The sequence below is a fragment of the Stenella coeruleoalba genome (assembly GCF_951394435.1).
Source record: "Stenella coeruleoalba genome assembly, chromosome: 16".
Taxonomy (NCBI): domain Eukaryota; kingdom Metazoa; phylum Chordata; class Mammalia; order Artiodactyla; family Delphinidae; genus Stenella; species Stenella coeruleoalba.
Genome location: NC_137162.1, coordinates 74602177 through 74617979, shown reverse-complemented (window position 1 = coordinate 74617979; position 15803 = coordinate 74602177). Strand labels below are relative to the sequence as shown.

General features: G+C 40.7%; 1 protein-coding gene across 6 annotated transcripts in view; it reads left to right on the top strand.

Moving 5' to 3' along the window:
• The first annotated feature begins 229 nt into the window (after nt 1–229).
• LOC307175265 (zinc finger protein 33B-like) overlaps nt 230–15803 on the top strand; it is a 63027-nt gene continuing 47453 nt past the window's right edge. Inside the window, exon 1 of one of the 6 annotated variants that reach the window (XM_079900235.1) lies at nt 230–369. The gene's annotated coding sequence lies outside the window, so the exon portion shown is untranslated. Of the gene's footprint in view, nt 370–14997; nt 15184–15803 lie in introns of those variants that run through there. The other 5 variants (XM_079900233.1, XM_079900236.1, XM_079900237.1 and 2 more) reach the window with 5 other exon arrangements.

The window sequence follows — 15803 nt, the reverse complement described above, 5'->3', positions numbered from 1 at the left end:
GTGTCATTTATTTTTTAAAAATCGATTTCAAGTAAAACACTTTCAGGAAATTAAAAATAGACACGGGTATGCAGACCGGGTGTCCTGAGGCCTGGAAGCGCCCCGCCCCGCCCCGCCCCGCCCCTCCTCGCCCCGCCCCGCCCCGCCCCGCCCCTCCTCGCCCCGCCCCTCCTCGCCCCGCCCCGCCCCGCCCCGCCCCGCCCCCTCCCTCCCGAGGAGAGTGCGCAGGCGTGAGTGGAGGCAGGTGAGAGGGCTGTGCCGCTGCGAAGCTGGGGCTCCTGAAGACCCGCGTCCTGAGGAAAGGGAAGTTGGAGACCGAGTCGGTCCCCACACTGTGACTCTCCCGGCGGCGGAGCCGCGCAGAGACGAGTAAGTGCCGCTCCACCCGCAGCACCTCACCGCGCGCCTCTCGGCCGCCGCCCCCCGCCTGCCCAACAGCCAGGGGCCCGACCCCTCCGGGCCCGACCCCTCCAGCCCCGAGGGGCGCGAGCCTCCCTCGCTCCTCGGCTCCGGGGACGCCGCCACCGGCCGCAGGGTGAGGACGGGGCCACGAAGGCGGCCGTTCAGCGGTGGGCGCCTCGGGCGCTTGCAGCCCTCCCTCCTCGGCGCCCCTCGGGCCTCCTCGCGGCGGGGCTGTCCCCACGCGCCCGGCGGGGGGCTGACCTCTGGGTCTGCGGACGCCGGACTCGGCCCCGTCGCCGCTGGCTCGCGGGGCCTGGACGGGGAGGCGCCTCAGAGGAGCCCGAAGACGGGGCCGCGGGGCGGGCGTCTCGGGCACGGTGGGTCCGGAGGGGTGCAGGGACCTCTGCGCTCGGGATGCGCGCGGGTGATGGGCGCGCGCGCAGCTCGGGGATCCTGGACCCCCGGCCGCCAGGAGCGGTGTTCATACGGGGGCCTCTGTGCCCTTTCCTGAAGCCCTCAGGAGGGTCAGCTCCAAAAGGCTGAAGGTTCGCTTTCAGCGTTTTCACCCTTGATTAACTGAAATGACTCGTAACTGACTCGCAGAGCGCTCTCTGGAGGGTGTGTGAAATAGTAACATCTAACCAAAGTTTGAAATAAGGAAATTCTGTGCTTTTTATATTTTTGCGTATGGAGGGCTTTTTGAACGGTTTATGTTTTTCTTGTTTGTGTTACTCTTTTCCAGCAACAGGTTGTTGCGAAGCAGCGTTACTCTAAGTTAAATGAGCGTTTAAAATTTCATGTTTGAGTAGTTATCATAGGCGCTCAAATATTTGAAAATTCTCGCTACTATCGGGCTTGGTTGAGTTTTTTTTGTTTTTCTGGGGGTTTTTTGGTAAATTTTGCATGAAGAAAGGAAGACTTCCGAATCAGGGGAAATGTTTATTTCGTGACATTCTGCTGTGCACTATTGCAATTTTGAATGTCTAATCACAGGTAAATCTCAGATTGTCTCCAGCAAGTGTGTATTTTGTTTGAGAATAGTTTGTTGTTTTGTTCTGTGGGTTTTTGTGTGCTATTCTCTAGGTACAAATCTGCCTAGTTAGCAGGGCTCAAATCATCACAGAATGTACTTAAAACTAGCGATTGGTGCAAGAGTATTCCTAGGATAAAGTATAACTTTATATATATAACTCTTATGACATCCCCGCAGTGTAAACATAGGCCACGTCACCTGAGACTACAGCCTTGGCTCAATTAGTAGAAATTAAAACTTTAAGAGAGGAAAAAAAAAAAAGAAAGGAATGAGGCTTTTTTAAACTCAAGCAGGCACACTGTGAGATCTCCGTGTCTATCTGGATGTATGTATGTCTGTGTGTCCAAGATATGAAATTTTGTCCCTATTTTGTTTTTTAATGTTTGTTTATTTGACTGCAACGGGTCTTCGTTACGGCTTGCGGGATCTTTTAGTTGAGGCATGTGGGATCTAGTTCCTTGACCAGGGATCGAACCCAGGCCCCCTGCATTGGGAGCACAAGGTCTTAACCACTGGACCACCGGGGAAGTCCCTATTTGTGAGTTAACTTTTATAAATGGTGTTGGTAGAGTCCAGCCTCGTTCTTCTGCACGTTCATATCACATTCTCCCAGCACCTTTTGTGGAAAAGACTGTCTTTTCCCCCTGAATAATCTTGCTGTTCTTGTCAAAAATCATTTGACCATATATGTGAGGGTTTCTTTCTGGGCTCTGAATTCTATTCCATTGAGGTATAATTCTGTTTTTATGCCAGTACCAAACTGTTTTGATTCTTGTAGCTTTGCAGTAAGTTTTGAAATCAGGGAATGTGCATCCTCCCACATTGTTTTTCTTGCTCAGAAGTGTTTGGCTCTTTGGGGGTCTGTTCAGTGTAAAGTGAAGTTTAGGATGGGGCTTTCCATTTAGAATGGAGTTTTGATAGAGATTGCATTGGAATTGTGAATTACAATGGGTACTATTGAGATGTTAGCAGTCATAAGTCTTCCAGTCCCTGAAAATGGGATTTGTGTCATTTAGTCTCTTTCACAAAGTTTGGCAATTTTCCTTGTGTAAGTCTTCACCTCCTTGGTTACGTTAATTACTAAGTCGTTTACTCTTTCTGATGCAATTGTAAATAAAATTGTTTTCTTAGTTTCCTTTTCAGATTGATCATGTTAGTGTATAGAAATAAATGATTTTTAATGTTGACTTTGTATCCTGATACTGTGCTGAATTTATTTATTAGTTTGGACATTAGTTTTGTGACGTCGTTAGGATTTGTATGCATGAGATCATGTCATGTGAGAACAGAGATAATTCTGCTTCCTCCTTTCAAATCACTGGATGTCAGTGATTTATTCATTAACTTATTTATTGATCTATCTTTCCTAACTGCTATGGCTAAAACTACCAGTACTATGTTGCATAGAAGTGGTAAAACCCAGCATTCTTACATGCTTCCTGATCTCAGAGGGAAAGTTTTCAGTGTTTCACCGTTGAGTGTGATGTTGGCTGTGGTTTTACATACACGGCTTGAATTCTGTCGTGATAATTTTCTTCAAACCTAGTTTGTTGAGTAGTTTTCATCATGCAGAGGTGTTTAATTTTTTCAATTGCTTTTTCTACCTTGAGATGGTCATATTTTTTCCCCTTCATTCCATTACACCAATGCATTTTCCTAGGTTGAAACATTCTTGCATTTCAGGAATAAATCCCACTTGTTCATGGTATAGAATTCTTACTATGTAGATAGATATAAATAATTATTATATAAATAGATATATATGCGTTCCCAACCTCAGCTCAGGCTTCCTGAACCCTGGTAGGGTGGCAGGTGATGGCCAGGACACAACACTGAACCATAGAAGTTTATGCCTCCAGTTAGTCGTGATTATTGCTATTATTAATCCATGAATGTTGTTTCACACAGTCGATGACTGTCTGACTGAGACCTGCTTTCCCCCATCTCCTGCTTCCATGTCTCTCACACGCTGCTCCTTCCTTCTGGGATTCACTCACTTCTTCCTTAAATACATCCTTCCTCACTTTCAGTGAGAGCCTGAGAGAGGCAAACTCTCTTAGTCCTTTTTATCTGAAAATGTTCATATTTTGCTTTTATTCTTGAGTGATAGTTTAGGGAGAAAAATATACAGATGTTTCTGGATGCTTCCCTTGACATGAAGATGTCTTTGCTTTGTGTTCCTCCCTGAATTGTGACTGCTGACTGGGCTGCTGTTTGGTCTCACTGTGGTCTGCCTTCCCTGCTCTGTGATAAAGTCTTCAATTATCTTTAATATTCTACAATCCAATACTGTAGGGTGAGGTTCAAGTTTGTTTTTATTTTTCCTGCTCAGGACTGGAATCTGAAAATCCATGTTTTACAGTAATTCTAAAAGTCTTCAAATCCTATGTCTTTAACACTCCTCCCATTTCTCATCGTAAAATCCCAGGGAATATTAAACTCTTTCTTTCTACACTTCATCTGTCTCACTGTCTTTGCCCTGTTTTTATTCTCCATTAGTTTATCTCTCTGCAACGTTCGGGTTCACTAATTGTCTCTTCAACCCCGGTTAACTTGCTGTCTAATCCACCCAGCAGTGTTCTTATTTCCATGGCAGTGTTTTTTTACTTTTAGAATTTTTTTTATCTTGTTCTGTTTTTCTAATTTTCCTGGTATTTTTTTTCATGGTGTGTTATTCACTTATGATTCCAATGCAATCTTTTGGGTCTTCAACCAATTTACAGTAATTTCTTTTATAGTTTTATCAAATTACCTATTTCATGAAGGTGTTGGGGTTCTAATCCTCCCAGTCTCTGCTTACTGTTGTTCATGGTGAGATCAGGGCATGTTTTGGTGATAGCGATTCTTTCTGGCTTTGGGGTTTTGACGTATACATGTTTCTTTTTCATGTTAAGGACATTTCTAACTATTGCCATTTTTGTTGTGTTATTTTGGTTTTTAATTAGAAAAGGATATTGAATTTTCTTAAGTGCATTTTCAGGCCCTATGGAGGTGAACATATAGAATTCTTCTTAAATATCAATTCTTCCATGTTCCCCCTGACACAAAGACTTCACTTACCACCCTAGTTAAAACAAAACGTCCCCAACTCCCCACCTCCAGCCTCTTCCTCTGTTTACTTATATCCATAGCATTTACAATCAGACACTGGCTGCTTGAATCACAGGTTGTCTTATTCCGTTTGGGGTGCTGTAACAAATACCACAGACTGGGTGGCATATAAGCAACAGAAATTTATTTCTCAGAGTTTTAGATGCTGAGAAATCCAAGATCAAGGCACCTACAGATTCTGTGTCTGCTGAGGGCCCACTTTCTGGTTCATAGGTAGTCCTTTTTTTGCTGAGTCCTCACATATCAGAAGTGGAAAGGGGACTCTTTCTGGCCTCTTTTACGAGGGCACTCGTCCCATTCATGCGGGCGCTGCCTTCTGACGTCATCACTTCCCACAGGCCCCACCTCCTAACATCATCACCTTTGAGGCTAAGGTTCCAACATATGAATGTGGGGGACATAAATATCCAGTCCACAGCACAGGCCTACAGTTTCCCCCTGTTAGGATAGTGTCTTTCTGGCTCACCCAGAGCCCAGACAGTAAAGCTTCCTCAGTGAGTAGAATGTTTCTAGTCACCCTTCTGTTAGGGGCACAGTCCACCAGCAGACCTGGCTTTCTGTGTGTGTCCATCTCTGATCCCTGCCTCCTCTCCCACCAAAAGGGAGTGAAACTCAGCCCCTCACCTGGTTCCATGGACCAGTAGCAGGAACTTCACCCTAACAGCTGAAGCATTGGGTCACAAACTTTTACCTGGTTTTCCCTTCTCTCTTCACTCCCAGGGCCTTTCCCTTTCTCTCTTATGAGCTGGGCCAGGCCATCCCATGTGTTTGCTCTACATCTTGCCTGGACCAGGAGCTGCCACATCCCTATCAGTTGCAAGCTACCTTGTTGACAGTGGGAACATGTCTAGGCCTTGAGCAGAAAATAGCCTTTTGTGGGTTTCTTTTGTAATGTAGTTTTAAAAAATGTAATGTAGTTTTTTTCTGTATATAAAAAATTAATTCCGTTCTCCATTGTTTTCTTTTGAAGTACCGTTTTAAAAATAAAATGTATTTAGGAATTCTGGGAAGTTGGTGTGATCATGGAAGCATAGGTTTTATGTTCCAGAATCTGCATATAAACACAGAGCATAAGACATTAAAACCGAAATCCATGGGCAATATTTACAAGGAGACTAGATGACAAGGTATCCCCCTGTTACTGCAAAATACAACTGGGTGGACAACAGCCGTTATACCTGCTCAACATCACCCTAAGTGTGGGGAAAGCAGAAGGAAGCAACCGTGTAACTGGACACATGTGGGCCCTGCGCATGCTCAGTACAGAGGCAGAGCAAGCCTGCGCGCACCCCTTCCCAGGAGAGCCCCATGCATGCGCGGTGCAGGGACCAAAGGAGGAACCACAGCAGAGCTTTGAGCTTGTGCTACGCAAGAGCCTGGCCAGGAGCTGCAGCTGAGACTGGGAGAAACTTGGTTTACTCCACCAGTTAGTGAGGCAGAGGTCTAAGGTAAGGCATGAGTGTCTTTGAATTCTCACACTGAGCCGCCAGGGCTCCTTTGGGACTGGATTATGCATGCACAGCAACTGTTGGGAGCGCTATCAAAGTAAGTAGGATGGGAACAGTAAAGACAAAGGACAGAGAAGCTCCAACTCCGTGCTTGGACTAGGGTGAGGTGAGAAAGGCACTGGCCTCGGGCACAAAATTTCAGGGGCACCGACAACTCAGTAATCAAGATAAATGAGGCTTTAATGCAATAATTATTCAAAAACTAAATTCAGTGTCAAAAAGTCCTTGATGAACAAAATATCAAACTTTGAAATAAAGAAAGAATCATTAAAAGTCCCATATTGAATCATATTGGAGCTGGAGGCAAAAAGAAAAGTGAGTAATACTGACCCTCTCATCATTACAGTGTTTCAGGAGAGTGTTCCAGGAGCCCTCCTTGAGGAATCTACTGAAGAACCAGCTTCAGAAACCACAATAACTAAAGAGACATTGCAATAAGGATTAGTGTGAGCAGTAAATATATAGTTACCTCTAGAATTAAGATTAAATGCGGGTTAAAAAGAAGTTATACTATGTAATTGATACAGATTTGGGCCCTTGGACGCTTTACTCACAGAAATTGATGAGGCTGGAGGAGGAATTCAGGCAAGCCTTTATTGGGACTAGTGCTGCAGCACAAGGGAGCGAAAACAAGTAACAGGTGCCCTTGTTCACTCTTCTAGAGGGGCAGGCTACTTCCTTAAATGGGGTGAGGGTGGGGGCAGGACTGGTGGGTCGGACTGAGGTGTGGCTTAGGTGGCCTGCCCACCCCCTTGGTGGTGCTGTGTGCAGGGATCATGTGCAGTACCCTGCTTTTGCTCCTGGCACCTCAGAAGCAGCAGTTGGTTTGTGGCCCTTAGTATCTTACTGTTCCTAATTGCCCCCAACTGGCATGCATGCAGCTATTTTTAGTCCCGTATAGTTATATACTATTCAGTTGCTGGAGGAGACGTTTGCCCAGGTACAAGGACACGTGTACAGGTAGAGGATCCCAGGTCCCAGACTATCTCAATGGCTTTATGTTCTGAGAATGTAGATACGGTACAAAGAAAAAATGGGGACGGGAAGGAGAGAATTTCATGCAAAAAAAGTTTTAACTGTTTTCAGAAGTCACAACTAGTTCTGATATTGTATTGTTCCTAGGATATCATAGTTTTTTTTTTTTTTGAGGTATAGTTGACATATAACATTATGTTAGTTTCAGCTGTACAACGTAAGGATTCATTATTTGTATATATTGTGACATAATCACCATGTTAGGTCTAGTTGAGATCTGTCAAGATACATAGGTACAAAAACTTTTTTCTTTTATGAGAATTTTTAAGGTTTGCTTTCTTAGCAGTTTTCACATATGCAATATAATATTATTAACTATGGTCACCATGCTGTTTCTTACATCTCCATGACTTATTTATGTTATATTATAGCTGGAAGTTAGTACCTTTTCACCTTCACCCATTTCACCCCACCCACCTCTTGTCTCTGCAACACCAATCTGTTCTCTATTCCTAAGATTTTTGTTTTAAAGATTCCACATATAAATGAGATCATGCAGTATTTCTTTTTGTCTGTGTTATTTCACTTAGGATAGTGCCCTCAAATTCTTCCATGTTGTCACATGGCAAGATTTCATTCTTTTATTTGGCTGAATAATACTCCATTGTATATCTGTACAACAATTTCTTTATCCATTCATCCATCATGGGACACGTGTTGTTTCATATCTTGCCTATTGTAAATAATGCTGCAGTGAGCATAGGGATGCATATATCTTTTCAAATTACTGTTTTCCTTGTATCAGAAGAGGGATTGCTGGGGTCAAATGGTAGTTCCACTTTTAGTTTTTTGAGGAAACTCCATACTTTTTTCCACAGTGACTGCACCAGTTTACATTCCCAACAACAGTGCAGAAGGGTTGCCTTGTCTCAAAATCCTCTCCAGCACCTGTAATTTCTTGTCTTTTTTGATAATAGTCATTCTAATAGGTGTAAGGTGACATTTCATTGTGGTTTTGATGAGCATTTCCCAGATAATTAGTGATGCTCAGCATTTTTCATACCTATTGGCCACCTATATTATCTTTTTTGGAAAAATGTTTATTCAGTTCTTCAGACCATTTTTTAAATCAGAGTGCTTGTTTGTTTGCTGTTGAGTGGTATGAGTTCTTTATATATTTTGGATATTAACCACTTATCAGATTCGTGAATTGCATATATTTTCTCCCAGTTGGGATAGGCCTTTTCATTTTGTTGATGGTTTTCTTTGTCATGCAGAAGCTTTTTAGTTTGATGTAGTCCTCCTTGTTTATTTTTGCTTTTGTTTCCTTTGCTTTTGGAGTCAGATCCAAAAAAATCATCACCAAGACTGAGTTCAAGGAGCTTACTGCCTATTTTTTTCTGGGAGCTTTGTGGTTTCAGATCTTACATTAAAGGCTTTCATTCATTCTGAGTTAATTTTTGTGTATGTGTCAAGATAGTGGTCCAGTTTCATTCCATTACATGTAGCTATCCAGTTTTCCCATCACCATTTACTGAAGAGGTGGTCCTTTCCCCATTGTATATTTTTAGTCATTTGTCATAAACTAGCTTAACATATATGCATGGCTTGATTTCTGTGTTCTCTATTTTGTTCCACTCATCTGTGTGTGTGTGTTTTTATGCCAATACCATACAGTTTTGATAACTATAGATTTGTAATATAGTTTGAAATTAGGGAGTGTGATGCCCCCAACTTTGTTTTTCTTTCTCAAGATTTCTTTGGCTATTGGGTGAGTTTTATGGTTCCATATAAATTTTAGGATTTTTTTGTTCTATTTCTGTGAAAAATGCCATTGGAATTTTGATAAGGATTGCATTAAATCTGTAGATTGCTTTGAGTAGCATGGACATTTAACAATATTGATTCTCCAATCCATGATGATGGAATATCTTGCCGTTTAGTTCTGCCTTTTTCAAATTCTTTCATTAATGTCTTATATGGTATTATGGATATTGTTAATCTGAACTTGTGTGTGCATCATTTGAGGTGAAACAAATGACTAATTGGATATTCTAATTCAATTATTTCCCATGTCCTTGAGAATGAGATTTTCCAGTGTGGAAGAAAGGAGATACAGATGTCACAGAAGAGGTTAAGTAAAACCTTACAGTTCTCAGTTTGAATTGGCTGTATCTGCATAAACTACGAGAATATTTTTTCGTATATGTAATTACGTGTCTAGGGCTTTATCCATTTCTTCTAGGTTATCCAACACATTGGCATATAATTGTTCATAGTAGTCTCTTACAATTCTCTGTATTTCTGTAATGTCAGTTATTTCATTTTTGATTTCATTTATGAGTCGTCTCTTTTTCTTAGTGAGTCTAGCTAAAGGTTTGTCAATTTTGTTTATGTTTTCAAAAAAACTTAGATTTTTGAAATCTAAGATTTGTTTTCTGCTATTGTTTTTTGTGGTCTCTCATTTGTTTCAGCTCTGACTTTTGTTATTTCTTTCCTTTTCCTAACTTTGGGCTTAGTTTCTTCCTCTTTTTCTAGCTCCTTGAGATGTAAAGTTAGGTGGTTTGCTTGAACTCTTTCTATATTCTTAATATATGCATTTATTGCTGTAAAATTCCCTCTCAGAACTGGTTTTGAAGCATCCCAGAGGTTTTGGTTTGTTGTGTTTCCATTTCATTTGTTTCAATATATTTTTTGATTTCCCTTTGCTTTTTTTAATCCATTGGTTGTTCAGAGTGTGCTGTTTATTTCAATTTATTTTTAGATTATGCAGCTTTCTTCTTGTTGTTGATTCCTAGCTTCATACCATTGTGGTAAAAAAAAATACTTGATACAATTTCAATATTCTTAAATGTGTTAAGACTTATGTGGCCTTTCATATGATCTCTTCTGGAGAAAATCTGTGTGCACTTGAGAAGAATACGTATTCTGCTGCTGTTGAATGGAATGTTCTATAAATATCTGTTAAGTCCATTTGGTCTAATGTATGGTTCAAATCCAACTTTTCTTTATTTGTCTAGATGATCTAGCCTTGTTGAAAACAGGGTATTTAAGTCCCCTACTATTATTGCATTGTTATGTATTTCTTCCTTCAGATCTGTTAGTATTTGCTTAATATATTTAGATGTTCTGATGTTGGGTGCATATATATTTGCAATTGTATCTTCTTGGTGAATTGACCTCTTTATCATTATGTAATTACCTTCTTTGTCTTGTTACCATTTTTGGCTTATATAGCTATCCCTGCTTTCTTTTGGTGTCACCCTGCACAGAATTTATCTTTCCATTCCTTCGCTTTGAGACCATATGTCCTTAAAGCTGATGTGAGTCGTTTGTAGGCTGCATATAATTAGGTCTTTTTTTTCTTATCAGTCCAGCTACTCTGCCTTTTGATTGGTGAAATCAATTCATCTACATTTAGAGCTATCATTGGTATGTAAGGAATTACTGAAATCATCTTATTAATTGCTTTCTGCTTGTTTTGTATTTCCACATATTCTTTTCCCCTCTTCTTGCCTACCTTTGTAAATTTGTGATTTTCTGTGGTGGAATCCTCTGTTTCCCATTTCTTCTTTTCTTTTGTGAATTTATTCTAGGTTTTTACATTATGGTTAACATGAGGCTCACATGAAATATCTCATAGATAATAAAGTCCATTTATAGCTGATAGTAACTTAACTTTGCCTACAAAAGCTTCACACTTTTACTCCCCCTTTTATATTTTTGATATCACTTTTTACCTCTTTATATTATATATATTCATTAGCACATAATAGCTATAATTATTTTTAATACTTCTTTCTTTTAAGCTTTATACTTTAGGTAAGTGGTTAACACGCCATTCTTTTATAGAATTAGAGTTTTCTAAGTTTAATTGTATATTTATTTTCACCAATGTGTGTATACTTTACATTTTCATGTTTCTGGTTAGTGTCTTTTCACTTCACCTTGCAGAACTTCTTTCAGCAATTCTTCTAGGCATGTCTAGTGGTGATGAAACCCCTCAGCTTTTGTTTGTCTGGGAAAGTATTCCTCCTTCATATGTGAAGGATAACTTTGCTGGTTAGAAATCTTGGCTGGAGTATTTTTTCTTTCAATCCTGTGAATACAACTTTCCGTTCTCTCCTGGTCTATAGAATTTCTACTGAGAAATTTGCTGGTAGCCTAATAGGGGTTCCTGGATAGGTTTGAATCTTTTTTTCCCCTCTGGCTGCTATTTGCATTCTCTCTTTATCTTTGAATTTGACAGTTTCATTATAATGTGTCTTGGAGAAGGTCTTTCTGAATTGAGAGAATAGTGTGAACTATTAGCTCATGATCTTGTATGTCCATATCTCTCCCCAGGTTTGGGAAGTTCTCAGCTATTATTTCTTTAAACTTTCGTTCCCCTTTTCCCTCTCTTTTCCTTCTGGAACCCAAGTTATTCCAATACTTGTACATTTGTAGAGTACCATCAATAATGTAGGCTTACTTCATTTTTTTTTCTTTTTTCTCTCCTTATTGGGTTATTTCAAAGTTCATATTCTGAAGCTCACTTAGACTATCTTACATTTGGTCTGCTCTGATGTAGATACTCTACTGCATTTTCATTTTATTCATTAACTTCTTCAGCTCCAGAATTTCTGTTTTGTTTTCTTAAAGATTTCTATCTCTGTGGTAAATATTTCATTTGGTTATGGGTTTTTTTCTGATACCATTGGATTGGCTTTCTGAGTTTTCTTGTAGCTTTTTGAGTTTATTCAAAACAGCTCTTTTGAGTTCTTTGTCAGCTCAATCACAGAATTCTTTGCTTTTGAGCCTGGTGTTTGGAGAATTATTGCTATCTTTGGGTGATGACATGTTTCCTTGATTTTTCATGTTCCTTGTAGTTTTGCATTGCTGCTTTCACATTTGACGTAGCAGACACCTTCTAAATTCTTTACTCTTTGCCTTCAGGTGGATTATACTGTACATCTGTGCTCAGTTTTTTTTAATATATCAGGGATTTTTTCCCCTGCCTTCGTATGGTTACATCTTCTCCACTCTTCTTACCCTCTTGTGGAAGGATTCTTAAGTTTTTATGTCTCTTCTGAATTTTACCAGTCACCAAGCTGGCTACCACAAACCTCTTTTTTCTAGAAGATGGCACTATACGTCAAGTTTGTGGTTTTTTCCTTGCTCAAAGATCCTGGTCTTGGGACTTTCCTGGTGGCGCAGTGGTTAAGAATCCGCTTGCCAGTGCAGGGGACATGCGTTCGATCTGGGAAGATCCCACATGCCACAGAGCAGCTAAGCCTGTGTGCCACAACTGCTGAGCCTGCACTCTAGAGCCTGTGAGCCACAACTACTGAGCCCGCATGCTGCAATTACTGAAGCCCATGTGCCTAGAGCACGTGCTTCGCAACAAGAGAAGCCACCGCAATGAGAAGACCACACACCGCAACAAAGAGTAGCCCCTGCTCTCCACAACTAGAGAAAGCCCACGCAGAGCAATGAAGACCCAACTCAGCCAAAAAATTAAAAAAAAAAAAAAAAAAAAAAAAGATCCTGGTCTGTTTTCCTGATAGCACTCTGTTTACTGGACTTACTTTTGCCTTTGTTCTTGGGAGCATGCACAAGGAGCTGGCTGCAGAGTGGTGGGAAGTGTGTTTTAGCACTTGGGGCATTGGTGGTGCCTGTGGACCCAGTGGGGAGATCCTCACTGAGGTACACCCACAAGCTCATGGGTGAACTTCCTGCTGAAATCTTTTTTTTTTTTTTTTTGCGGTACGTGGGCCTCTCACTGTTGTGGCCTCTCCCGTTGCGGAGCACAGGCTCCAGACGCGCAGGCTCAGCTGCCATGGCTCACGGGCCCAGCCACTCTGAGACATGTGGGATCTTCCCGGACCGGGGCACAAGCCCGTGTCCCCTGCATTGGCAGCGGACTCTGAACCGCTGCGCCACCAGGGAAGCCCCTGCTGAAATCTTGAGCACAATCACAGGAACCACATCCATTAATGCCCTTTGATATTCTTATTTGGCTCTTTCCTGATATAATCCCTTCCCCCAGTCATGGAGTTCCTATTAGGATTTTATTTGAGATTGCTATGAATTTGTACATCAGCATGGAGAGAACTGATATTTTTATAACATTGAGACTTCCTATCTAGGAATTTGTTATATCCCTCATTATATTTTATAGTTTTTGTAAAGATTTTCATATTTTTCATGCTATTATTAGGTATACCTTTAAAATAATTTAATTTTCTGAAATTTTTTATATTGAACTTGTATCGAATTTCTAAAACTCTTATTTTGGATACTTTTCTTTGAATTTTCTGTGTATATGATTGTTTTACTATATTACTCTAAGAACTTTAGAAAAATGCTGAATAAGGTTGGAGATAGCAGGCATCCTTATTTTTGTCCTACTTTGAAGTTGAACACTGTCCATATTAACTATAATATTTGTTGTAGGTATTTGTAAAAATACTTTTTTAAAAAGGCAAACATATAGGTATGAAGAATACATAGTGGTTGCCAGAAGTTAAGAGTGCTGAGAGGTTTTTATTTCAAAAGGGTATGAAGCAGTTTGGGGGGCAATAATGAAACAGTTCTGTATTTTGACTGAAGTGGTGGTTACACAGATCTATGCATGTGTCAGAACTCATAAAACTGTACCAAATAAAATGAACTTCTGTGTATATATATAAATTCTAAATTAAAAAAAGTTAAATCTCAGTAAGTGATATCTTACATGTTTTACATAAACATTTACATTTCTTTCAATTCTCATAATCAACTTCTCTAAACACGTATTATTCATTTGAATTTTCTTTTTTTATTATATTGCTGCTTAGTTCTGTAGCCCATTTTAAGTTTTTTCTTTCTATTGATTTAAAGATCTTATTAAGTAATACATCTTTTCTTTTATATAGTAAAAATATAATTTCCTGGTTGCTTTTAATATCTTTTAAAAACTAGAACTGAGTTGTTCGCTATTTTTTATAATAAAATGTATCACATTAAATTTATGGGTTTCTTTGTGTCACAACTTCTCATCTCAATTTATTTTCTTTTACTAACTTAGTGGTTTACTTTAAACATTTCAAACCTTGAATCCATGTGAACTGTATCACATGTGATCTGTGGATATAAACTTTATTCCCAATTGTTAGGAATGACTTGATGTTTGGAATATTTCATTCTTTCCCTCATTGTTTTGAAATGCTACGTTTATTATACTACATTTTAAAAACATTCTTAATCATGGACGTTGTATTATCATGAAGCAGATGCCAAACTATTTTAATAACTGAGCAATTATTATACGTATTGATATTTCTTAGGCAGCTTTCTCCTTTTTGAAATGCTTTCTGGCTGTTAATTTAGATTTATTTTTATTCCAGATGTAGTTGAGAATGCTTTTGTAAAGTACACAATACTTTAAAAAGTCACGGAGAAAAAAGTACATGCAAAAATTTGTTGAGATTCTTATTGGAATTTTGTCCAAAATTTTTGAATCTTTCTATGAAAGGGTATATCTCCCTTTATTCAAGTAATTTTAATGTCACAGGTGAACGAATGTTTATATAAATGACTGTTTTCTTTTGGATTGTGTCTTATTTATCTACAATTTTCATTTATTGCTTTCATGATTTTAATGAACTGGCTTTCTTGTCCGCCCCTCCTCCGCTTTTTAATTCCTGAACAGATCGCTGATGATGGCGCATATTATTCTTTTATTAATGGGGTCTATTTCCCAGTATTAAAAAAAAGTGAAATTGACATACAGGTTCTCTTTCCTTGACAGCTCTGTGTGTAAATTTGCATTCTGGCTGCACAGAGAACTCAGCTGTAATCCGTAACTTTGGGGGGAGTCCCTGACCAGCTTAAAGTTTAGGGAACTTAAAACTCCAAACTTCCCACTGCTAGGTAAGGCTGCACTCTCAGCCAATCCCGAACCGCCAGTCGCGGAGGCTCAAGGGAAACAGACTTCTGACGTTTGGCGCAGACTGTCTGGCCCTGCGTGCGGGCCATCTGCGCATGCCTAGAGCCACCTTTGTGCACTTCCGCCTCTGTGCACTGCAGCCTTTACTTCTGTTTTCCTCAGGCCTTGCGTGGGAAGCGCGGTTCCCGGGCTGGCGGGTCTGTGCGCTCTTCTAGGGCCAGTGCTGCACGACGAGGGAGAGGCGGGTGAGCCCGGGAGGGTTGGGTGAGGAGCCCTCGGTTTGGAGGGCGGGAGGGAGAAGGTCGGTGCCCGGTGGTGGGAAGGAGCTCCGCGGACCCCCGGGACGGCGGGAAGCTGGCGTCTCAGTCAGGAAAAGAAGCCGAAGCCCCTGCTTGACTAGCCCCAGCACTGAGCTGGCGCGGCTGTCTGAGAGGCCCCCTTTTTGAGGGCGCAGGAGGAGGGCTTAGTACGCATGCGTGACGGGTGCAGCGAGCCTCTCGGGGTAGGTGGGCGGTGCTGCGGGGAGAGCGCGCGAGGCTGAGTAATACAATAGTTAGCTTTGTACACATACCCATGCCTATGGTTCTCCATTTATGCTTTTTGGATTCCGAACTGCTCTTCAGTCATGTCCATCACTTCATCTTGATATACGTTGTCTCTCTGTTCTGCCTGCCCTAGCATTCAGGAAGGATCAAGAATTATCCGGTTTTTGTATCATGTGATAGAATTTCTGTCTTTTTGTTTCTGAAGATTAGTGCCTTGTTCAGATCAGTTAGTGGCAAAGACTAAAAGATCCGACTCCTAAGCCAGTACTGTTTACTTTTCCATATAACTAAAAGCAAGTTTTTTATGAAAGATCCTTTTG